Genomic DNA, 26113 nt, shown 5'->3' on the forward strand with positions numbered 1-26113 from the left:
ACCTGGGTTTTCCTTGGAGATGCTCTAGTCTGGCTCTGTCTGAAGGTAGTGCACTGGAGCAAATGATCATACGTGACTGTTCTGAGCCCAGTGGATATGAGAATAGGCAGTCCTGAATGAGTAAATTCAACTTTTGAAATCTCTAATTGACTTTCTTCTTCAGCAACTTGCTCTTCTATTGCACTTGCTTTTTCCTTTCAGCCTCAAATTTGGCTTAATTCTCCCTCATCTAAATAAATAAATAAATAACAGAACATAAAATATAACTTATAGCTAGTATAGGCTGGAGTGAAATAGTGACACATCCCAGAGTAATTTGGGCAGATAATAAAAAATATATTTACAGCCTCCCTCTCCCCAGCCCCGAGGATCTGGGGGAAGGTGCGGATGTGTTGGACATCCTCACCTGGACTGGTGTTGATGTTGTCACAAACATTGGGACTGGCAGTTTGATGTGCTGAGTCCTCGATCATGGGACTTGCTCTTATGAAGCTCGTTACCACAAAGGAGAGTCTAAACTTTCATGTAATTGTGCCTAAGAGTCTCCCCCTGAGTACCTCTTTGTTGCTCAGATGTGGCCCTCTCTCTCTCTAACTGAGCCATCTCGACAGGTGAACTCGCTGCCCTCCCCCCTACGTGGGACCCGACTCCCAGGGGTGTAAATCTCCCTGGCAACGCAGAATATGACTCCCGGGGATGAATGTGGACCCGGCATCGTGGGACTGAGAGTATCTTCTTGACCAAAAGGGGGATGCAAAATGAGACAAAATAGTTTCAGTGGCTGAGAGATTTCAAATGGAGTCGAGAGGTCACTCTGGTGGACATTCTTATGCACTATATAGGTAACACCTCTTAGGTTTTAATGTATTGGAATAGCTAGAAGTAAATACCTGAAACTACCAAACTCCAACCCAGCAGTCTGGACTCCTGAAGACGATTATATAATAATGTAGATTACAAGCGGTGACAGTGTGATTGTGAAGACCTTGTGGATCACACCCCCTTTATCTAGTGTATGGATGAGTAGAAAAATGGGGATAAAAACTAAAGGACAAATGGGGTGGGATGGGGGGGATGATTTGGGTGTTCTTTTTGCACTTTTATTTTTTATTCTTGTTCTGGTTCTTTCTGATGTAAGGAAAATGTTCAGAGATAGATTGTGGTGATGAACGCATAACTATGTTATCATACTGTGGACAGTGGATTTTATACCATGGATGATTGTATGATGTGTGAATGTATTTCAATAAAACTGAATTTAATAAAAAAAATATAACTTAAAACATAAAACAGAAAATATTCCAGTGAATCTGCCTACCTGTCATGGTACTGTGCCAACTCTTTCTTTGTTGCCGAACTTCTCAGAAAAGCTGCTTGTATATGCTGCTTTCACTGCCTTTCCTCCTATTAATTTCACATCCCAAAAGCAATCTGGCTTCTTCCTGGACCTTATTTTCCAAAGGTCACTAAAGACCCAATTGGTAAACTCATTGCTTTCTTCTCAATTGTTTTACTCTTTAATCTCTCTTCGGTATTTGATACTATTGAGCATTTGTGTCAGTGTGGTTCTAACCCAGGAAAACAGAAAAGACTTGACTAAATAAGACAAAGACTTTCATGCAGGGAATTGTTTACATAGATAATGAAAGAACTGAGAAGTAGAAGAGTAGGCAGTGAGGTAGCTCAAGACTGATAACATAAGAAACCATGACAGCCTGTATTAGTCAGGGTTATGCAGAGAAACAAAACTAACAAGATTATTTATTTACTTACTTACTTATTTATTTATTTATTTATTTATTTATTATGAGGAATTTGCTTATGTGAATGTAGGGCTTGGAAAGTCCAAATTCCATGGGGCAGGCTGCAAGCTGGACACTTTATAAAGGTGATGCTGAAGTCTTTAGTCTGACTTCCTCAGGGGAAGCTAGCTGGCTGGAAATACCTAAAAAGGCCAATGCTGAAGTTGAGGCAGAACCTCAGTTCTGGCTTTTAAGACCTTCAGCAGATTGGATGAGGAGACTCCCTGCATTGTTGAGGGCAATCACCTTTGTTGAATGTAGATGGAATCCATTAATTATAGATGCAAATTCCAACCACAGAATACCCTCACAGTAACAAGCAGGCTAACACTTGACCAAGCAACTGGGCGCCATAACCTAACCATGTCGACACATGAAATTAACCATCACATAGCCCTAAGCTGGAGTTCAAAAGGTGGATGCTGGGTTACCAATGCCCAAGAGCTGACCTTACCCAGCTAAAGCTAGAACTACAGGGGACCTGTTCAGAGGGAACTGAAGCCACAGAAGACAATCAATTGCTACTTGAGAGATGCCGTTTGAAACAGAGGGGGGGGGAATAAATACTTTGGTTGTTCTCCTCCTCTTGCCCTCTAATCTTTTCTCAGTGCCTCTGATTGGTTGAACTCAATTAGAAGTCAGCTATGAATGGAACCTGTGAAACACAGGCCAGGGAAATGACGGCAGAGGTCATTTCCCTGGCCATCTGTAGCAGAGAAGGGTAAGGGTGATTAAAGGATATGAAATAAAATAGGTTTGGGATTGGCAAAGGACTTTTACCAGTCAGCGTTAATTCTCACACGTATACCTATATAAAACATCTTCACACTTCTGTCAAATTGGCAAGTATCTGTAATATAAACAACACTAGCATCCTCTACTGAACTAAGGAAAACAAAAAGGCTCATCAGTCATTGTGTTCCTCTCAAGTCCAAAGTCTAGATAATACAGAATTCTCCCCATCAGACTCTCATCAGATTCAGATGTGACTCCTCTTGGTCTGGTGAGCTATGAAATAAATTGTAAAGCTGCACACATCCAACTCTCCTCACAAAATAGTAGGGTATCTAATTACTTTAACTGGTCACAAGGCTATAGTTGGTATTTCTCACTTCATTGAGTGGAAATAACCTGTCCAGTCACCCAAACTAGAAAACTGCAAGTCACCCTAGAATCCCGTTACTCCCCTTATTCAGTCTATCATGATTGCTGCCTATTTCACCACCTTAGCTTCTCTCAAAACTTCCACTACCACTTTGTTAATTCAGGCTTTCATTGTTTCCCATTTGGATAACTGAAATAATCTGCTAGTTTTCTCTCTGCCTCAAATTTCTCCCCTCAGTGATGGAACCCCACCCTCTTATAAAATTGAGCCATCCGAAACACAGATCTGTCATTTCCCCTGACAGAGTCAAGGTAAAATCCAAACTCCTTAACATGACTTTCAAGGTCCTTCACCATCTGGTCACAAACTATATAGCAAGCTTTATCTCTTACATTCTCACACACACTCCACTCTACAGACACCATATTATACAAAGTTCCCTAAATATACTACGGATTTTTCCTTTCCTAAGCCTTTGATAATGTTATTCTTTATTTGCAATACATGCTCACTCCCTTCACTTGTTGGAATTCAATTCATTCTTTTAAGTTAAGTTCAAATATCAACTCTTCTGTGAAGCCTTCTGAATCTCTACATTCCTATCCACCATTACATTTAATCACTCCTTCGTTCACACTCCTGTTGTACTTTTCATATACATTTATTGTATCAGAGATTGCATCCTATAACTTTTTGCTTTCGTGTTGGTCTCTTCAAATAACATGTTGGCTTTATATTTCATTGTGCTAACAATTTTATATTAAGTTAAAATTATATTTGGTGGATACCTGAAACTATTAAACTACAACCCAGAACCCATGAATCTCGAAGACAGTTGTATAAAAATGTAGCTTATGAGGGGTGACAGTGGGATTGGGAATGCCATAAGGACCAAACTCCACTTTGTCTAGTTTATGGATGGATGTGTAGAAAAGTAGGGGAAGCAAACAAACAGACAAAGGTACCTAGTGTTCTTTTTTACTTCAATTGCTCTTTTTCACTCTAATTATTATTCTTGTTATTTTTGTGTGTGTGCTAATGAAGGTGTCAGGGATTGATTTAGGTGATGAATGTACAACTATGTAATGGTACTGTAAACAATCGAAAGTACAATTTGTTTTGTATGACTGAAAAAAAAAAAAAAAGAGACATTTTGTGTTTCTTCTTGCTCCTTTGGGACCTTCCGACCTTTACCAGAAAAATATACATGTAGGTCACTGGGTCCAGAATGAACCCATATGGGGCAGACCACTTCGGTCAACACACAGATTTAAGCATAAAAATAAAAGCTTGCTGTTGTTTGCCACTGAAAAAAAAAAAAAAAAAAATTATATTTGAAGGATATATTTTTAAGAGAGTGGACCTCTTTAATTTAAGCTCCTTGATTCTGGGAGCTTAAAATCCCTGATTCACTCTAGGCCAAACATGCTAGAATGAATTTTAATGAAAGCTACAGGTAAGGGAAAATGTTCTAGAGAGGTTCCAGTTAGGGAGACTATGTGAATTACTGAAAAGAGCACATGGCTTGTCATTTAATCTGGGTTCATTTTCTGGGTCTGCTACTTCTTTGCTGTTATAACTTAAGCAGCTCTTGATTCCTCAGTTTTCTGCTCCAAAACCTCAGAGCTTTGACATAAAGATTAAAAAGGGGAATAGAAAGCAATATATGTGAACATCTTATATAAATGGCTCAATAATACTATATAAAAATAAGTATGGTAGTGTAATTAACTCATCAAAAACTCAGTCTTTGGAGTCAGGTGGTACTGGGTTCCTGTTTTGATTCTGTTCCTTGTTAGTTCTGTGCATTTTGTTAAGTCATATAAACTCTTTAAGCTCCAATTGCCACACATGTAATGTGAACATTGAATGGTACATATTTTCCAAGATGATGTCTGTGATTAAGTGACACAATGAATACAAACTATATTACAAAATGAAAGTAGTCCCTCAACGTAACAATAACAATAGCTAACAACTATTACTACTATTACTTGTAATCAGAGCCTCAAGTCATGCCAGTGCAGAGATATACCAGCATGGAAACTGACACCAATATGCAATCATTTCCCAATTGTATGGGGAAATTTTCCAAATCCTGAACTTCCACTTATCTTCATATCATTTGGTAGTATGGTGCTCTGAAAGAGTGCACAGTGTATTTCTAATCTAATGCATTGGAGCACAATGACTACTATTATGCAGTGTGCTAGGAAAACAGTTTAGAATGGTAGCTTGAGGCTGGAAGGGTGGAACTGAGGCAAAGCTTTTTCTAAAGCAATAATGAAGAAGTGATCTTTTCTGGTCAAATCAGTACTTGTAAAACTCAATTATGACACTGAGTACCAATCTTAATGCCACATCAAAAGCAGGTTCTCTAATTCTTCTCATTTTATATAATGTAAGGTCATCTTGAACTGTTGTTATTGAAATTCAGTATCCGACAAAGGAAGACATGAAGTTAACAAGCCCTTTCTCACTCTTTTTGTGCTTCGTGGAAGTTAGGCTGTACTGATCAGCATCTGACTTTCTAGTTGCTCTCTATAATAAGTATTATATGGTAGATTTGCAGGACTGTCTAGTAGAGACATTCACTAAGAAACTTAATGGCTTGATACAATAGGAGAATGATTTCATTTCAATCATGTTTTTAAGCCCAGAATCTAATACATCTGTAATATGAATAGGAGAGCCTTGTAACAATGCAAAAAATGTTCTTCATATTATCTCTCAGAAGACAATTTTAGAAGTTATTTTGCTTAATATTACAGAGTTCCAGGAAGAGAGCTCATTTTTTTAAAACTCTTAACCAGAAAAAGCGTAGAAAAATCTGGGCATAAGACAGTATGAGAAGCAGGCTTTAAAGGGCAGCATCAAAATTTTTTAACTATGAAGTAACCTAAATATATTTTCCCTTTTTGTGGGGTGCTGGTGATTTTGAAGACTATGGACTTGAAAACAAAATTCTATCTTTCTCTTGTTGCCGAAATTTAGAGCCCTCCCTTTTGACCAATCTCTTTCAGATACAAAGTAGACAAAGGCCATATTTCTAAAAGAGGTCTTCAAAACTCTTTGGATAAATAGAATTTTGCTTCTGGCTATGTTGGAATAACTCATATTGGAATAGCTCTCCCAACATAAACCACCAAAAACTGGACAAATTATATGAGAAAATTTTTTTTAGGCATTGTACCACAGGTAGCTAGAGAACTGTGACTGTTAAAGAAGGTAAACACATGAAATGAGCTCCACAACATCCCCAGTTCATTGCTTGGGGCAGTTTTTCAAACACAATGTAGTGAGCTGGGATCCAAGCAGAGCATGATGGCGCTGTTCAGCTGAGGAGACCGAGGTCAGAATTTTGGGCAGCTGAAATTGCTGGATCCTGCAGGTTAGGAACCAAGAGAGGAAGAAGATGTACAATAAGAGTCTCCAGAAGTCTGTTTCAGAGTGCTCCATGAATCCTTGGCAGTGGAAAATGGGAAGTGGGAAATGGGAAGTATGAAATATCTGCAGTGAATTGAGAAGTGGAAAGTATAAAGTGAAATGTGAAAAGGCAGGCATAAAATATGAAGTGCCACATTACAATATTGATTAGACTTTGATAAATTAGGATAGCATGTGATTCGCCCTAGTACAATCACCAAGGAAGTAATTAATCTAAGAAGCCAACACGGAAAATAAAATGTAATACAAAAAAAATGTTCAGTTAACACAAAAGATGCGAAGAAAGGTGCAATAGAAGAACAAAAACAGAAGGCACAAAAGGAAAGCAAACAGCAAAATCATAAAATTAAAGCCAACCATTTCAATAACTGCATTAAATGTAAATAGGGTAAACATTTACATTAGAAGGCTAAGATTGTCAGATTAGGTAAAAAGAATCAAGACCTAAGTGGGCATTATTTCAGGAAGCAAAATAGACTTTAAGGATACAAATAGGATGAAAATGAAAGGAATAGAAAGATATACTATATGTACAGTAAGGGCAAGAAAGCTGGAGGGAATACACAAAGTAAACTTCAGGATAGTATTACAGGAGATGAAAAGAAGCATTTTATAGTGGAAAAAAGGGAGCAGTTCATCAGGAAGTAATACAAGTTCATAAGTTCTAAATATATATGCACTTAATAACAGAACATCAAACTTCATAAAGCAAAAACTTACAGAACTACAGGCATCAACAAACAATCGCAAGCACACCTCTCTCACAGTAATTGATAAAAGTAGACATAAATCAGTAAGAACATAAAATATCTGGAGACCATTATCAACCAACATGATCTAATTAATGTTTAGACATTATTATGAACAACAAATGCAGAACACATTCTTTTGAATTGGACATGGTAAATTCACCAACATAACCATGTGCTGTCCCAAAAAATAACTCATTGCATTTTATAATAATGAAATAATATATTTTCTTTAACCTAATTATAATTAAATTATAAATCAATTAAAAATAAGATACCTAGAAAAGCCCCAAATATCTTCATCAAAATTAAAACCTATGGTCCTCAAAAGATATTGTTAAGGAAATAAAAAGGCAACCACAGACAGAGAAAAGTTACTTCTCAAAGTTTGTATGTCTGACAAAGGACTTGTATATGGAATATAGAGAACTTAAAACTCAATTCTAGGAGACCAAAAAATATGATTTTTTTTTAAATGGGCAAATGATTTGAACAAATGCTTCACAAAAGGAGACACAATGATGGCAAATAAAAACATTAAAAGATACTTAATTCCTTAGGAAATACTAATTAAAATTACAGTGAGATATCTTTATACATACTCTGGAATGACTAAAATTCAAAAGACTAATATCGCTAGGTGAGGGATGTGGAGTAACTGGCACTTTAATCCTTTGCTGGTGGTAGTGGAAAGCTGTACAACATCTTTGGAAAACATTTTTATCAGTTTCTTGTAAAGTTGAACATAAATTTACCTTGTGATTCAGCTTTCACTTTGTCTTAATTTGCCAGGGCCGCTATGACAAATACCACATGCTGGTTGGCTTAAACAACAGGAATTTATTGGCTTACAGTTTTGGAGGCTGGAAGCCCAAAATCAAGGTGTCGACAAAGCCATGCTTTCTCCAAAATCTGTAGCATTCTGGTGATAGCAATCCTCCATCACATAGTGATCTCTCTCTCTGGCTTCTCCTACTTCTGGCTTCTACTTCTGCATCTATTTTTTTCTTTGCTTATAAGGGCTCCAGTCATGTGGAATAAGCCTCACCCTGATTCAGTTTGGCCTCATCTAAATAGGATCTTCAAAAATCCTGTTCCCAAATAAATTCACACTTTAACTTATATGACACCTTCAAAGGTCCTGTTTACAAAAGGGTTCCTATATAATAGTCTGGGGGTTAGGGATTGAACATGTCTTTTATAGGGGAATGTTTTAATCTTGAACACACTCCAAAGTATTTACTCAAGAAATATAAACTCATATAATTACACAGAGACTTGTGCAAGAGTGTTTATAGTAGCTTCATTCATGATAACCCAAAACTGGAATTACCCAACCATGTATCAGTAGGTATGTGGATAAACAAATTCTGGTATACTCATACAATTAAATGCTATTCAGCAATTAAGATAATAGAAAAACTACTGACACCATAATGATATAGATGAATTTTTTAAATGTATGAAGAGCAAAGAATGCCAGACACAATGAGAACATGGTGTATAATTTTATTTATATAAAGTTCTAGCACCAGCAAAAATAATCTATAGTGATAGAAATTTTATCAGTGACGGTCTGGGATGCGGGTGGGGTGGGGGGAAATTGAATACAGTGGGGCATAAGAGAAGTTTCCATGTTGATGATATGCTCTATAATTTGATGAGATGTGGGTTACCAGCTGTATACATTTGTCACAATTCGTTAAACTGTAAACTTAACACATATGCATTTTATTTACATCACACTTCAATAAAGTTGATAAAATTGTTTGTCCTAGATACGGTGTCATCATTATTTCTTGATTTCTTCTCTGTAAATGGAGATTTTACTACCCACCTTGACAATCCAGGGACAAAACACAATGGGAAGGGCATTGTTACTGAAATCAGAGGGTCCTGGATTCAAATTTGAATTTTGTAATTCCCAACTGGGTTACCTTGGACAAGTGCATGGAACAGAGCTCACTGCTTTGAGCTCTATTTTCTCATCTTCATTGTGAAAATAATGTTACTAGCTACCTCACAGAGTTGTTATATGTATTAAATGTAATGATATAGGACTACTTTGGAAACTACAATACACTGCTTTTAAATATAAAGTGCTACAGTTGCTAGTTTTATGCTAAGGGGCAAAAATTCACATTGCAAGCTATCTTGGGAGGAAGTTGAATTAAAAGTGAAGTGACAACAAAGCATAAAATATTTTTGTCATTCTGGGGAGCTTTTTGAAAGACATGAGCTTTTTGATGTAGAGGAAATGAATTCTTAATTTGCCATGAAAATATATTTTGATTCAGAATTTAGAGGACAAACAGGTACAGAAAATTCTTTTAAAAATGATCCTGATTGGTGGGTTCTGACCCCAAACTGACCACAGAGGAAGAGGTTCTTACTTTTCCTCTTTTTTTGGTAACAGATTTTCAATAATTTCTTACCAATAACAGTCACTGTCACCGGATTCTCCATCAGTGCATTTCATAGTTGCAGGTATAGGCTCGACAATTACTGGTGGCCTCTGCTCATTGGCATGCTTATTGACATGCGCTTTTACTGTCTTTTACTGCTGGGAGACCAAGGTCTGGTACCAATGGGACACAGATATTTCTTGTTCTTTTCTCTCCATCTCCACTTTCCATCTTGTCATTTATTCCTTCTTCTCCTGGTCCGTATGGATTTTCCGAAACACCCTGAATCTTCTCAAATTTACGAAACCCAAATTCATATTCCAAGACAAAAGTCACTACTAAACCACCATTTACAGATCCTGAAAAATCACTCTGTTTTTCCTATTTTTTGAGAATTAGGAATCTTTTGGCTAGCATTTGGGCAGCAGTCACCTGTGAAGTCTGGTTACCTTTCATTTCTTGTGGATAGTCACCCTTGAGTCTTCTTCCGATTTGGTATAAGTGACTAATTTTATTTATAGTCTGTCTTTGTGACAAGGTCTTACTTGGTTTACCTGCAAAAATTTGCCTCTACACAGAAGCCAAGGTTACAGACCCTTGAATCCATGGAGAGTGATTACCTGTCTCATCTCTGGTCTTCCTCCTTCCACTCCCTGTTCGGAGTGGTTGGTTAAATAACAACCCCCAAATCTCGGTGATTTAGCACAAATGTTTATTTTTCACTTTTCCTGAATCCCTGTGATTTCAGATGATTCCTCAGGGCAGCTCTTCCTCGTGTAGTATCTCAATGATCTAAGCTGGTAGTGGTTACACCATCTGCAGCACGTGACCTCTTAAGTTGAAGCAGCAGGGGAATAGTTGATTAGAGGACTAGGCGGAGTATTTTCACTGCCTGCATCCAGAGGAAACCATTCCCCTTCTGCTCACATTTCATTGGCTAGAACTATTCATGTTACTCTGCCAACTGCAACAGGAAGGTGATTGCTGTGGTCTTCCATGTGCTTGATGATCACAAGTAATATCTACCAAATGCCACAGTGTAATAATTTATGACAATTAATAATGTATTTCTTAACATTATTATTTAACATTGTCAATAGGAAGCCATAGCCATGTAAGGTTAATGACACAAAATTGCCAATTTAACTCCACTCCTTATCATCCTCATTTATCAGCAAGCATCTAAGCCACCTCATGCACATGATCCCCTTTGAGATTGAAGAGGCTGCCCCCAATTGGATTTTTATGCTATTGAAATTCATTCTAGGCTTTCTAACATGTCTCTAGTATATTAGACAAAGCCATTTTCCTGCCATCAGGAAATTCCTAAAATTCAGGGGTGGAAGGTGGGGTCATATTAATAATGCCAACTTTAGCTAGCATCTGAATATCTGTTTCTTGGGTAGCCTTCAGTGAGGATGATACCATGTGAGTTGGACACTGGCGATTATCTAAGAACTAGAAATCTCATGGAGCTTTCTACACCCAAAATAATACTGATTGTCTAGTTACTTTACCAGGAACCCTGGATAACTGTCTCCAGACCAACTTTACAAAGACCTGTGTCGTTGATAGGACAGGTAACTAACTCCAGGGATTACTATATATGAAAGTAAAATGTTGACTGACACTATACTCCTGATTCTAAGGCCTTCATTCAGAAAGTGAATCCAAAATCCTGTTCCTTTAATGCCTACAATTTGCATCATCTCTGCCTATTTGGTTGATGTGATAAACACTGCAACTAGCTCTGAGTATGAAACAATTATATGCCATAAAATACAGCCATCTGCATCAGTGTATATCTTGGATTATTGAATTGAAAGTAGAGTTCCTAATGTTTTATTTGAAACTTACCTGCATCTGAATCATTTTATGATTGCTTTGTATGAATTCATCATAATTTCAAATATTTCCATAAATTTGCATTGCTGATGTTACTTCTATTAGTGTTAACTTTGCTATTCTGGATGTCTTATGGAGGTATGCTGGTATACATGTGTACTGATGTGAGGTACAATAGCTCTGCCAAGGCAATGCCAGCTTTGTTGATGAATAGATAATGATGAAGAAATGTTTATGTCTAGCTCTGCATCTTTGAAGCTAAAAAGTCATTACAAAACCATCAAAGAAAAAGTATTTCTTAAATGTCAAATGTAGATGAAATTTTGCAGTTGTGTTTGAGGAATGTCTTACACATAAAAGCACTTCATTGAAAGAAGGTAACCTCCAAAGTTTTTGAGCCTTATTTCTAAATTACCAAAGAACTCCAAGACATATTGCCTCAAGAAGTGGCAAGGACTGTCATGTCACCTGGATTTAATTTGCTCCGGGGAAGCATCTTGCTGGAGGATAGAAGGTGGAGGCCTTAATACAAGGTTTGACTTGTGAGCTCTGAGTCACAAGGCAGAATATGATAAGATAGAGGGGTGATAGAAGCATTCCATCCTTCTGACCTCTCTGAGCAAACAAAGGATTATCCAAAATGATTTATGGGAAAAACGCTTTCCTGTTAACTAAATGGAATTCAGATCATATCTTCTGAGACACAATATGCTGTATTAATAATGTGTATTGCTATCTGGTTCAGTTCACTCTGAAGGATTTATTGAGTTACCTAAAAAATGTGTGTATGTACACACATAGACAATCACATATACACTGTTAGATTATACTGATATTATACGTGCTATGTAAACATATAGATGCAAGTATTATTAAGCCATATTAACAATATAAAACAGCATTTATTTTCACACAGAAACTGGAAAGGAGCAACATAGAGATTTGCAAAAGGAGCAAGGGTTTTTGGTAGAAACAATGTAATTGAACGGGATACTGCTTTTAATTCTGTTTCTGAAAAGTCACTTTGGAACTACATGATGTTGGAGAGTCTGTGGGACAGTGGGACACCCTGTCTAAAATATAGGCTATGTACTTGAAGAAGCAAATAGAAGGGTTTAATCATCTGATTTCTCATGTGAATTCATTGTTTCTTTTGAGGTAAGAATCTGTGCATGTTCAAGGGCATTTTGTATTCAGCAGGAGGTTGTGACACTTAATCTCCATTCATTAAGTGTTGTAGCAGGATCCAGAGGCAATTTTTCTCCCTCCCCATCTTCGTTTATCAGAGTACTGACTCATTACCTTATTTTTTTGTTACATCCTTTGACTAAGTGAAGTATTCATCTGCATTTTTTAGGTCAATTAAACTAAGGCTCAGAGAGGTTAAGGAATTGCCCATATTCATGCAGCTAATTAAAGGCAGCATCAGGATTCAAATCCTTGACCCCAGAGGCAATGATTCTTTTCCACACTATACCTTTGTGGCATGGCCATTGATGACAGAATTTGTTTAAAAAGGGTCTCAAAGCTTTCTAGCCCAATGTCAATTCCCTCTCTTTGCCACCTGATTTTTTTTTAACTTTTAATTTTGAAATTATTTCAAACTTACAGTACAGGTTCAAAAATAATGCACAACTGCTCCCGGAAGCAAAAACTAAGGGGCGGATAGAAGCCGGGAAGGAGGGCCCCGCATCCAAGTCCACCGGAAGGGGGCGGAGCGAGGCTCGACACCCCTGGTAACAGCTCAGGGGCCTCGGTGACTGGGCCTGAGGGAGGCTGAGGAACCAGTGCCTGCAGCCGCAGCCGCCACCGCTGCTTCCTTTCCAGTTGGTTCTGCGTAGCCCCCACGGGCCTGCCCCGCGGGCCCTAAAATGATGTTTGGAAACAACGTTTTAAGAATCCGGCCTGGCTCTGGCTTTGGGCTTGAGTACAAAGCTACAGATGCGTTAAGATGTGTGAACAACTACCAAGGAATATTCAAACTAGCCTCAGCTTGAAGAGTGGCAGGAAAGCAGGACGGAGGGTGAACACTCCAAAGACATTACTAAACCATACAGTTGGACCTATACAACCGATTGTAAGGGAACATTACTTGGAGAATCACTTAAGTTACAGGTTGTACCTACAACAGATCATACAAATACAGAGAAATTGAAAGTCAGAGAATAGATTAAGTTTTTGAAGTTCTCCTATTGGAGGATGAACTTCAGGATCATGGAGTTTCGAGCCTGAGTGTGAAAGCTAGAGTAATGCCTTCCAGCTTTTTCCTGCTGATAGGGTTTTTCTTGAGAATTGATGGGGTGCTTATCAGGATGAATGGCATGAGACTTTACCATGAGGCGGGCAAGACCTATAGTGTTAACAAAATATACACCACGAGAGAGCAAAATTGCTAATCTAATGCATGTTTCACCTTCCTTCTTCACGCAACCTAATGAAATAGCGAAATATTTACCAAGAAAAGAGGCCGTTTGTGAGAAGCTATTTCCAGAAAGAATCCATCCTAACCCTGCAGACTCACCAAAAGTACACTTGTGGAATAGAATGTGATACAACATATACCCACCATGGAATCTGACTGGAGACCTTAGCTGTTAGTACTGAGGTATTTTTATTATGAGAATTAATTGTCTTGTTTATGTGTGGATTTTTTCTAGCCTTAAAGGAAAAATAATGAAAGGTTGTTGCTGGTAGGCACTACTCAACTTACTGCTGTTTGTACTGAACTGCTGTTTGTACTGTCTATCTTCAAATTCATATACCAGATTTACATTTCCTGGAGTTAAATTTGCATTTCTCTATTGTCTTAAAGTGGTACCTTAAGCAGTAGTGATCTGTGCATATCTCAATGAGCAGTGGGCATACTCTACTTCCATCATGAAACCGTATCTTCTACCATGAGGAAGTTAATTTAAATCCCTGAATTGCAACACCTTGTGGCTTTCATTGAATTTCCTGTGTTGCCTCGCACTTTCTGATGTTTTTCCTACTTCTGGAGAGTCGTGACTTGCCTCCTAGGAAGCTGATCTCATAATTTAATGATCATCACCCACAAATTTTCTTTAATACTTATGCTCCTAAATTTAAATTTAATTGGCTTTTGAAGATTAAAACAAGTTCTAGATATAGAACAAAAAATAACCAGTTCTTTTGGAGAACTTAAGATTTTATGTCGGTAGAAACACATGGGCATGGTTTACCATTGACAGGCAGGATGTCAGCTGCAGAGCTGTCTTCCCTCCACCTTTAGGTGCTTTTTCTTACATTTGGTTCCTCTTGTACTGACATTTCTGTACTCCCACCTTCCATGAAACCTCAGAGTGAATAAATCCCTTGGATTTGGTACTGGTCCTAAAAGTTTTGAAAGGTTTATAGGGATTTTTTCTTTTTCTTTCTTTTTTTTTTTTTTTTGTTAGGAAATATTACACCAGCGCCTGGAACAACCAGATTGATTTTCTGCTAAAAATACTTAGGGAGTAGGTGTGGAGGAGGGGACTTGTCAGGCCCCAGAAAAAGAGTCTAACATATAGAAGGAATGTCTGATCCACCGGCCCTGCTGCTTATCTCATAAATACCAAGTGTGCCATAAACTAAGGGTTGAAGGCTGTTTTAGGAATCCCAGTCACAGTGGCACCTAGACTCCAGGGGGCAGACAAGGCAAGATCAGATATCCCCATAAAGATGAATGACCGCAAACAAGCCAAAAGGCCTGCTTCCTCCACATAGATAATATAGTGCACATCAAAGAAGAGTAGTGTGTTAAAACCCTGGTAACCAGTCAGCAAAAACTGATAAGCACTCACCCAATCCAGGCCCAGAACACACTCAGCAGGACCTTCCCCCTCAATACCCAACGTGGGTTTTTCCTTTAAAAAATGCTGCTCTCAGATAGAGGGCCGGAGCCATTTTTCCTTTCTTTCTTTTCTGATGGCTCCCACCTGCTTTCTTCTGCTTTCTTCCTCTAATAAACCTTAAATTCTCTACTTAAACCATGACTCGCTGCATTTGTGTGGATTCTTGAACGGCTCTGAACCTAACAGGACTTATTTTAAAATATAAAAGCCAGTTTTTCTTTTAATATTCATGTTTCTAACATTACAGGGACCCAGTAAATTGTAATTAATTAGCACAGACCCAGACAGATACTACAGAAAGTACAAAAAGTAAATTTAAAATCCACTTGGCTATTTTGATGATGACCCTTTAAACATTTTATATCCTTTTCTCCCTTTCTATGTGGTCTTCATAAGGTGGACAGTGGTTATAAGGCACCAGATAAAGTGTAGGGGAAAACATAACACTTTTTTTTCTGGTTGGAAATAGCTGTTGTACATAATTCCCCTCAATGGGTAAATCATTAAACAGGAATGTTTAATTGAAGGTTTTAGCCAAGCTCTTCAGGAATTACCTTGAAGATAAATTTTAATGAAACACAAATTCTTGAATATTTGTCACTGCCCAAACTAGTGTACTGTTGTGAGCCAAACAGGCACGGTGTATGTGATCAGCTAAATTAGCTAAATTTGATCATAAATGGTTTTGGCATTTATTTGCCTTCTGCTTTATCACCTTCAAGGTATCTTAAATCAGGATTTTCTTGGCTTTAAGAAAATGGCATGTTCAGTATATATTAAACATACCTATATTTTCTCTTAGGACTGGAAATTATGTATATGGTACTCAGCTTTCTGTGTTATTTTATTTGCCATGAAGATTTGAATAGAGACAGAACACTCTTTATTCTTGCAAGTTTTTAAAAAATGAAAACCTGTAAGAATTTTCATTAGTCAGAGTTTCTGGCTTACTTCATATCTTGTGTGTGTGTGTGTGTGTGTGTATAATTTTTCTAAACTTGTTGATTCAGTTGTCTTAATTCCTGAGTCAGTCTTAGATTACTTAGAGAATCCATTGTTAAAAATTGTAGATGATTAAAAGAATTGACCTTTTTTTCAAGAGGGTGGGACATAGGTAGGATGAGAGTGCTTGTGAAAACTTTATTAGTGTATTACTGTGGAGAATACAAGAAAACTTGTATTTGCCCATTGCTAAATAAGACATATACCATTTTATATTTATTTGTTCCAAATGTCTTTTTGTAAGAGGAGAATAAAAATAAGGAATTACTGAAGAAAAAAATCAAACCCATTCAGAGAAATCCAACATACCCCCAACCATCCCAGATACCCAAATCTATGAACTTTTACATTTTGCCACATTAGGCATGTCATTCTATCTATCTATCTGTCTATCTTCTACCTATTTTCTGAACTTTTGAGAGCATAACCATAATCCTTGAGCACATAATGCTTCCATGTACATTGCATATGAACAGCAATATTCACTTATGTAATCACCTTAAGTGCAGTTATCAAGTTCAAGTAATTTAAGGCTTGCGTTCTATATTACAATTTCTTCTTATGTCCCAATAATGTCCTTTTGAGCCTTTTCTCCTCTTCCTTAGATCCCATCCAGTATTATGTATTGCATTTAATTGTCATAATCTCTTTAGCTTTTTTCTTTATTTTTTAAATTGTGGAAACATATGCAACATAAATCTTCCCATCCCAACTTCTCCCAAGCATGCCTCTCTGTGGGGTTAATCACATCCACAATGCTGCAGTACCCTCACAATTATCCATTACTGAAACTTCCCCATTACTCCAAACAGAAACCCTACCCTAATTTTGCATTAACTGCCCATTCCGCTGCCCCGCCCCCAGCAACCTGTACCCTACTGTCTGTCTCTTTGAGTTTGCATACTCTCTGATACTTTCTTTTTGATTACCTTGGGCCTAAATTTAACATCCTAAATCCATAGCAATCTCATTTGCTTTGATACTAAATTAGCTTCAAAGCCATTCATAAACTATGTTCCTATACCCTGTCATCCCCCCACCTTTATCTAGTTGTTGTTATACACATACACACACAGATGTGTGTGTGTGTGTGTGTATATATATATATAATGAGTCCAATATCATTGAATTATCATAACATTTTTTACATTTGACTTTTAGATCATGTAAGAAGTAAAAAGTGGGGTTGGACATAAAAATATAATACTACTGGAATTTATATTTACCCATCACATTATCTTTACTGGAAATATTTATTTCTTCATGAGGCTTCAACTGATTTCTAGTGTCCTTTCCTTTCAACCTGCAGAAATCCCTTTAGCATTTCTTGTAGAGTCTGTTAAGTAGTGATGAATTCCCTCAGCTTTTGTTTATCTGGGAATGTCTTAATCCCTTCCTTGTTTTTGAAAGACAGCTTTGCCAGATATAGAATTCTTGGTTCCAATTTTTTTACTTTCAGCCTTTTAAATATGTCTTCCCACTGTCGCCTTGCCGCCATGGTTTCCAATGAGAAATAGGCACTTAATTTTATTGAGGCTCACTTGTATATGACAATGTTGCCTCTCTCTGTCTTGTCTTCTTTAAAAAGCAGTTTTATTGAGATATATTCACATACCAAACAATCCATCTAAAGTATACACTCAATGGCTTTTAGTATAATCATGGAGTTGTGCATTCATCACCACAATTTTAGAACATTTTCATTACTCCAAAAAGAAAAACACCATAGCCCTAGCAGTCATCTCTCAATCCCTCTATCCTTCCCCAGCCCTGCATAACCACTAATCTATTTCTGTCTCTATGGATTTATTTATATTTTGTATTTTATATAAGTGGAATCATACAATATGTAGTACTTTGTGTCTGATTTCTTTCACTTAACCTAATGTTTTCAAAATTATTATTGTATTTAAATTAGGGAAGTTATAGGCTTATAGAAAAGTCATGTAAAAAACACAGCATTCCCATATACCCCCCTATTGGTGACACTTTGAATTAGTGTGGTACCTTTGTTACAATTGAAAGAATATTAAAAATATTAAAATAGTACTAACTCTTGTCCATAGTTTACATTAAATGTATTTTTCCCATGTATTATTAACACCTTGCATTAGTGTTGTACATTTGTTATAATTCCTGAAAGAACATTTGTAGGTTTGTTCTTTTAAGCCCATTTCATCATTCAGAACATGTTTTATCTTCTGACTTTCCTTCTGGTAACATACACAACCTAAAATTTCACCTTTCAACCACAATCACAACATAATTTAATGCTATCAATTACATTCACAATAATGTGCTACCATCGCCACTATTCATTTCCAAACATTTACAATTGACCTAAATAGAAAGGCTGTACAAATTAAGCATCAGATCCCCATTCTCTATCCCCAGTCTACAACCTGGTAACCTATATTCTAGATTCCAACTATATGAGTTTGCTTATTATACTTAGTTCATGTCAGTGAGATCATACAATAATTGTCCTTTTGGGTCTGGCTTATTTCACTCAGGATGTCCTCAAGGTTCATCCATGTTGTCACATACATCAGGACTTCATTCCTTTTTACAGATGAATAATGTTCCACCATATTTATATACCATAATTTGTTTATCTATTCATTGATTGATGGACACTTGGGTTGTGTGCTGGTTTGAAGCTGTTATGGACCCCAAAAGAGCCATGATCTTTTAATCCAATCTTGTTGGGTTGAACCTTTTGAATGAGAGTTTCCATGGAGATGTGACTCATCCAACTGTGGGTAAGACCTTTGATTAAAATATTTCCATGGAGATGTGACCATGCCCATTCTGGGTGGGTCTTAATCAGATGACTGGGGTCCTTTAAGAGAGCTCATGGAAACAAGGAGCTCGGAGAAGCTTAGAGAGACATTTTGGAGAGAAACAAAGACATGTAATCCATAGTTTGCCCCTGGGAGAAGCTAAGAGCTGACACAGATGCAGACACTTGGAAATGCTGGGAGATGCAGACATAAGGATATGTGGGGATGCTAAGAGTTCGCCACAGAGAAACTAAGAGAGGACCCCCAGACACTTGTAGAGCTACACCCTGGGGGAACAAGCAAGGATGCACAGAGGCTGAGAGAGAGAAGCTAAGAGAGACAGAAGCCCAGAGACACTTTAGAGAAAGCCATTTTGAAACCAGAACCCAGGAGCAGAGGACCAGCAGACACCAGCCATGTGCCTTCCCAGTTGGCAAAGGTGTTCAATATGCCATCGACCTTTCTTCAGTGAAGGTATCCTCTTCTTGATGCCTTAGTTTGGACACTTTTATGGCCTTAGAACTAATAAATCCCCTTCATAAAAGCAAATACATTTCTGGTATTTTGCAAAATTGCAGCTTTAGCAAACTGGAACAGGTTGCTTCCATCTTTTGGCAATTCTGAATAATGCCACTATGAACACTGGTGTGCAACTGTCTGTTCAAGTCTGTGCTTTCAATTGTTCTGGGTATATACTTAGTAGTGGGATTTCCAGGTCATAAGATAATTCTATATTTAGCTTCCCGAGGAACTGCAAAACTATCTTCCATGGTGAATGCACCATCTCTCCACATTCTCTCCAAAACTTGTAATTTTCTATTCTTTTAATAGTAGCCATTCTACTGGGTGTGAAATGATATATCACTGTGGTTTTGATTTGCATTTCCCTAATAACTAGTGATGTTTAGTATCTTTTCATGTGCTTTTTAGCCATCTGTCTATCCTCTTTGAATAAATGTCTATACAAGTTTTACCCATTTTTAATTGGTCTGTTTGTCTTTTTGTTGTTGATTTGTAGTGTTTTTTTATATATTCTGGATAGTAAACCCTTGTCAGATATGTGGTTTCCAAATATTATCTCCCATTAAGTAGGTTGTCTTTCACTTTCATGACAAAGTCTTTGGAGTAGAAAAGTTTTTAACTTTGAGGAGGTCCCATTTATTTATTTTTTCTTTCATTGCTTGTGCTTTGGGTGCAAAGTCTAAGTAACCATTGCCTAACGTAATATCCTGAAGATGCTTCTGTACATTTTTGTTCCAGGAGTTTTATAGTCCTGGCCCTTATATTTAGGCCTTTGATCCATTTCGAGTTAATTTTTATATATGGTGTGAGGTAGGGGTCCTCTTACATTTTTTTGCATATGGGTATCCAGTTCTCCCAGAACTATTTGTTGAAGAGACTGTTCTTTTCCAATTGCGTGGACTTGGTAGCCTTGTCAAAAATCAGTTGGCGTTGCTTTGAGGGTTTATTTCTGAAGTCTCAATTCTATTCCATTGGTTGATATATCTATCTTTGTGCCAGTACCATACTGTTTTTACTACTGTAGCTTTGTAATATGCTTAAAGTCAAGAAGTGTGAGACCCCATCTTTGTTCTTCATTTTAAATGTTTTTAGCTATTTGGAGCCCCTTACCCTTCCAAATAAATTGGATAGTTGGCTTTTTCATTTCTGTGAAGTAGGCTATTGGTAATTTGATTGCAATTCATTGAATCTGTAAATCATATTGCATAGAATTGACATCTTAATGATATTTAGTCTTGCAATCAATGAACATGGAATGTCCTTCCATTTGTTTAGGTCTTCTTTGATTTCTTTTAGCAATATTTTGTAGATTTCTATGTACAGGTCTTTTATAACCTTTGTTAAATTTATTCCTATATATTTGAGTCTTTTAGTTGCTATTGTAAATGGGATTTTTTCTTAATTTACTCCTCAGCTTACTCATTACTAGTGTATGCAAACACTACTGATTTTATGTGTTGGTCATGTAGCCCCCTCCCCTGTAATTTACTGAATTTGTTTACTATCTCTATTAGCATTTTGTCAATATTTTGGGACTTTCTACATATAGGATCAGGTCATTCTTCCTTTACAATTTGGATGCCTTTTATTTCTTTTTCTCCTCTAATTGTTCTCGCTAGAATTTCCAGTACAATGCTGAGTAACAGTGATGACAGTGGGCATCCTTGTATTGTTCCATATCTTAGAGGGAAAGCGTTCAGTCTTTCACAATTGGGTGTGTTGTTAGCTGTGGGTTTTTCATATATGCCCTTTATCATGTTGAGGAAGTTTTCTTTAATTCCTATCTGTAGAAGTGTTTTTATCAAGAAAGGATGCTAGACTTTGTCAAGTGCCTTTTCTTTGTTGATGGAGATGATCATATGGTTTTCCTCCTTTGTTTGCTTAAAGTGGTGTATTACATTAATTGATTTTTCTTATGTTGAACCACCCTTGCATGCCTGGGATAAAACTCTCTTGATCATGGTGTGTAAATCTTTTAATGTGCTGTTGGAATCAACTTGCAAGTATTCTGTTGAGGATTTTTGCATCTATAGTCATAAGATAAATTGTTCTGTAAATTTCTTTCCTCCTAGTCTCTTTATCTGGCTTTGGTATTAGAGTGATGTTGGCTTCATAGAATGAGTTAGGTAGTTCCAGTTTGCTAAAACAGCTGTTATGCAAACTATCAGGAATGGATTGGCTTTTATAAAGGGGGTTTACTAGGTTTCAAATTTACAGTTCAAAGGCCATACAAGTGTCCAAACTAAGGCAGAAACAGGAGGATACCTTCACTGAAGAAAGGCCGATGGTGTCCAGAATACCTCTGTCAGCTGGAAAGGCACATGGCTGGCATCTGCCTGTCCTTTGCTCCCAGGTTCTGATTTCAAAATGGCTTCTTCAAAATGTCTCTGGGCTTCTGTCTCTCTTAGCTTCTCTCTCTCTCAGCTCCTGTGGATCCTTGCTTTTTCTCCCAGGGCATTTCTCTCTAAACATCTGGGGAGTCTTCTCTTAGCTTCTCCAGGGCAAACACTGGACTTCATCTCTTAGCTTAGCATCTCCAAACATCTTTCTGTCTGCATCTCCAGGCATCTGGGTCTGTGTCAACTCTTAGCTCTCTTAAGGACTCCAGTAAATAATCAAGACCCACCCACCCTGAATGGGTGGGGTCACATCTCCATGGAAATAACCTAATCAAACAGTCCCACCCACAATAGGTCTGCCCCCACAAGATTACATTAAAGAACATGGCTTTTTGGGGGGTAAATAACAGATTCAAACCAGCACGGTAGTATTCCCTCCTCTTCAATTTTTTGGAAGAATTTGAGCAGGATTGATGTTAAGCTTTCTTGGAAAGATTGGTATAATTCATCTGTGAGGCCAACTGGTCCTGGTTTTTTGTTGTTGTTGTAAGGTTCTTGATGACTATTTCAATCTCTTTGCTTGTAATTGGTCTTTTGAGGTCTTCTATTTCTTGGAGAGTCAATGCAGTTTGTTTGCATGTTTCTAGGAATTTGTCCATTTCATGTAGGTGGTCTAATTTGTTGGGATGCAGTTGATGAACTTTTTATTTCTGTGAGGTCAATAGTAACACCTCCCCTCATTTCTGATTTTATTTATTCGAATCCTCTCTCCTTTTTTCTTTGTCAGTCTAGCTATGTGGTTCTCAATTTTACTGATCTTTTAAACAAACCAACTTTGGTTTTGTTAATTCTCTCTATTGTTTTTATTGTCTATTTCATTTATTTCTGCTCTAATCTTTGTTATTTCTTTCCTCCTTTGGGGTTAGTTTGCTGTTCTTTTTCTAGTCACTCCTGGTCTTCAGTTATGTCTTTGATTTTAGGTCTTTATTCTTTTGTAATGAAAGCATTTAGGGCTATAAATTTTCCTCTCAGCACTGCCTTCGCTGTATCCCATAAGTTTTGATAGTCTGTGCTCTCATTTTCATTTGTCTCGAGATATTTACTGATTTCCCTTGTAATTTCTCCTTTGAACCATGTGTTATTTGACTTCCATATTTTGTGTATTTTCCAGTTTTCCACCTGTTATTGATTTCCAACTTCATTCCATTATGGTGAGAGAAGATACTTTGTATGATTTCAATTTTTATAAAATTTATTGAGGTTTGTTTTGTGACATAACATGGTCTACACTGGAGAATAAGCCACATGAACTTGAAAATGTATATCCTGATGTTCTGGGTGCAATGTTCTGTATATGCCTGTTAGGTCTAGTTCATTTATCATATTATTCAAATTCTCTTTTCCCTTATTTATCTTCCGTATGGATGTTGTATCTATTGATGAGAGTGTTGTATTGAAGTTTCCAACTATTATTGTAGAGGTGTCTATTTCTCTCATTTTGGCAGTGATTGCCTCATGTATTTTGGGGTACCATGGTTAGGTGCATAAATATTCATTATTGTTATTTCTTTAGGTTGATTATCCCTTTTATTAATCTAGAGTATCCTTATTTTTCTCTTATAGCAGCTTTTCACTTAAAGGCTACTTTGTCTTATATTAGTGCAGCCACACCAGCTATTTTTGGTTAATATTTGCATGGAATACTGTTTCTTGCCCATTCACTTTCAACCTGTTTGTGTTATGGGTCTAAGGTGAGTGTCTTGTAGACAAGATAGTTAGATCATGCTTTTTAATCCATTCTGCCAAGCCTGTGTCTTTTAATTGGGGAGTATAATCCTTTAACCTTCAGTGTTATTCATGTAAAGGCAGTACTTACTTCAGCCATTTTGTTTTGTGGATTTTGTGTGTCATATATAATTTTTGTCTCTCTTTCCTTTATTGAAACCTCCTTTTTTGTATAGTTGATGTTCTGTAATGTATCTGATTGATCCCCATATCATTTTTATTTCTTCATATATTTTTAAATGCTTCTTAAATAGTATAAACCTTAGGGTTTATATTACACAGCCTACAACACAACCTACTAATTTTGAAAGATACCAACTTAGTTTCAATAGCATACACATTCTCTTCTCCCATATCCCTCTGTTTTGCCTCTTTATGTTGTTTTTGTTCCACCTTACCACTTTATATTTTGCACGTCCCTTATCAGGGAATATGCCTTTTTTTGTTCAATTGTATTCTGATTCTTCTATGAATTAAAGAGTAGAGTTGTATATTAAGGACACATTACTATTGGGTTTTGCATTTACTCTTTAATCACCCTTACTGATCTTCATTTCTTCACACTGCTCCAAGTCCCTCTCTTCTGTCTTTTCCTTTCACCCTACAGAATTCCCTTTAGCAAGTCTTGTAGGGTAGGCCTTTTGCTAATGAACTCTCTCAGTTTCTCTTTATCTGTGACTATTTTAAACTCTCCCTCCTATTTGAGGGGTAGTTTTACCGGTTAAAGAATTTGGGGCTGGCATTTTTTCTCTTTCAGTACCTTAAACATATCATACCACTGCCTTCTTGTCTCAAAGGTTTCTGATGTGAAATTGGCACTTGAGGATCCCTTGTAAGTGATGAATCACTTTTCTCTTACTGCTTTCAGAATTCTCTCTCTATCTTCGTCATTGATATTCTGATTAGTATGTTCTCTGAGTCAGTCTATTAGGATTTATTCTGTTTGGAGTACATTGTGCTTCTTGGGTATGTAGATTTATGGGTTCCATAAGAGTTGGGAAATTTTGGGCCATTATTTCATCAAATATTCTTTCGGCCCCTTTTTCTTTCTCTTTTCCTTTTGGGAACCCTGTGACATGTATGTTTGTTTTTTCTTCATGTTGTCCACTCAAATCCCTGAGATGCTGCTTAATTTTTTTTCTATTCTTTTCTCTGTCTGTTCTACTGACTGTATAATTTCCATTATCCTGTCTTCTAGTTTGCTGATTCTTTCTTCTGCCCATTCAAGTCTTCTGTTTTATGCCTCTAGTATATTTTTAATCTCAACTATTGTGCCTTTCTTCCCCATAACTTGTGTTTTTTTCTTTTTATACTTTCAAATTCTTCTTTATACTCACATATCATCTTCTTAGTATCCTTTATCTACTTATACATATTTTCCTTAATCTCCTTGAATTGATTTAGTGGGTTTGTTTGAACATTTTTGACTAGGTTGTTCCAATTTCTGAGTCTCCTCTGGAGTTTTAATTTGTTTCCTTACTGAGCCCTATCTTCCTGTTTCTTAATATGGCTTATAATTTTTTGCTGATGTTTAGGCATCTGATTATCTTGATGAATTAACTCTGAAGATCTGGTTCTCTCTCATGTAGGGTTTTATGGTTGATTTGCTTTGTGTTACAGCTCTTTGATGCTAGGTCTAACTTTTTCTAGACCTTTAGAAAAGACCATATTTTACTGTTCAGATTTTTTCACCTCTTCTTCATCTGTGTCTTGCCCTTGTTATGCAGTGCAATTTTTAGATTACACTTTTGTGCAATTGTTTCACCTCCAGGAGAGAGCTTCCTTTCTTGTTTTCCTTCACCAGAAATCTTGATCTGTTCTATTTGTTTTTGTGAAGATTTTTCTCCCCAGATCCTTTGATTTGTTTAAATTTTCTCTGTCGCTCAGTGCCTCATTTTCCTTATACTTTTCAGTTCTGAGGTCCTCCTGTCTTATAGCAGTTCAGTATAACCCTCCACCCTTCTTTCATGAGGCTTTTCTGCTTCTGGTTTCTTCCCCATTATGGTATTCCACCCCAGGGTGCCAGATGGGATCAATCCAGAAAGGTGGGTCACCTCAAAAAAATCTGTTTTGCCTGTAGATGGTCCAGCCAACTTAAAATGTATTGAGTGAGGGCCCAATAGTTCTTACCAGCCTTTCTATCATGGTATCTCTCTCTCTGTTTTTTTTTTTTTTTTTTTTCCTTCTTGGGGCCCTTTTGTATGCAACAGCTTGTGAGATGGTCCAGCCAATTTAAACTGTATTGGGTGAGGGCCCAATAGTTCTTACCAACCTTTCTATCTTGGTATCTCTCTGTGTGTATGTGTTTTCCCCTCCCCGGGGGTCCTTTTGTATGCAGCAGCTTGTGTTCTGCCCTGGGTCCCTACAGACTTAATTCCTGTGCCTGGATATGCATGTACTTCTAACTGGCTGCCCTGAGTCATTCTGCATTCTGTCTGTAGTGGGAGGGACCTGGCACATGCTGCCTCTGTGGAA

At 37.2% G+C, this 26113-nt stretch overlaps 1 pseudogene; it reads left to right on the forward strand.

The window, feature by feature from the left end:
- Positions 1 to 13903, forward strand: part of LOC119522496 — a 35572-nt pseudogene extending 21669 nt beyond the window's left edge.
- The last annotated feature ends 12210 nt before the right edge of the window (positions 13904 to 26113 follow it).

The sequence above is a fragment of the Choloepus didactylus genome, chromosome X (genome assembly GCF_015220235.1).
Source record: "Choloepus didactylus isolate mChoDid1 chromosome X, mChoDid1.pri, whole genome shotgun sequence".
Classification (NCBI taxonomy): domain Eukaryota; kingdom Metazoa; phylum Chordata; class Mammalia; order Pilosa; family Megalonychidae; genus Choloepus; species Choloepus didactylus.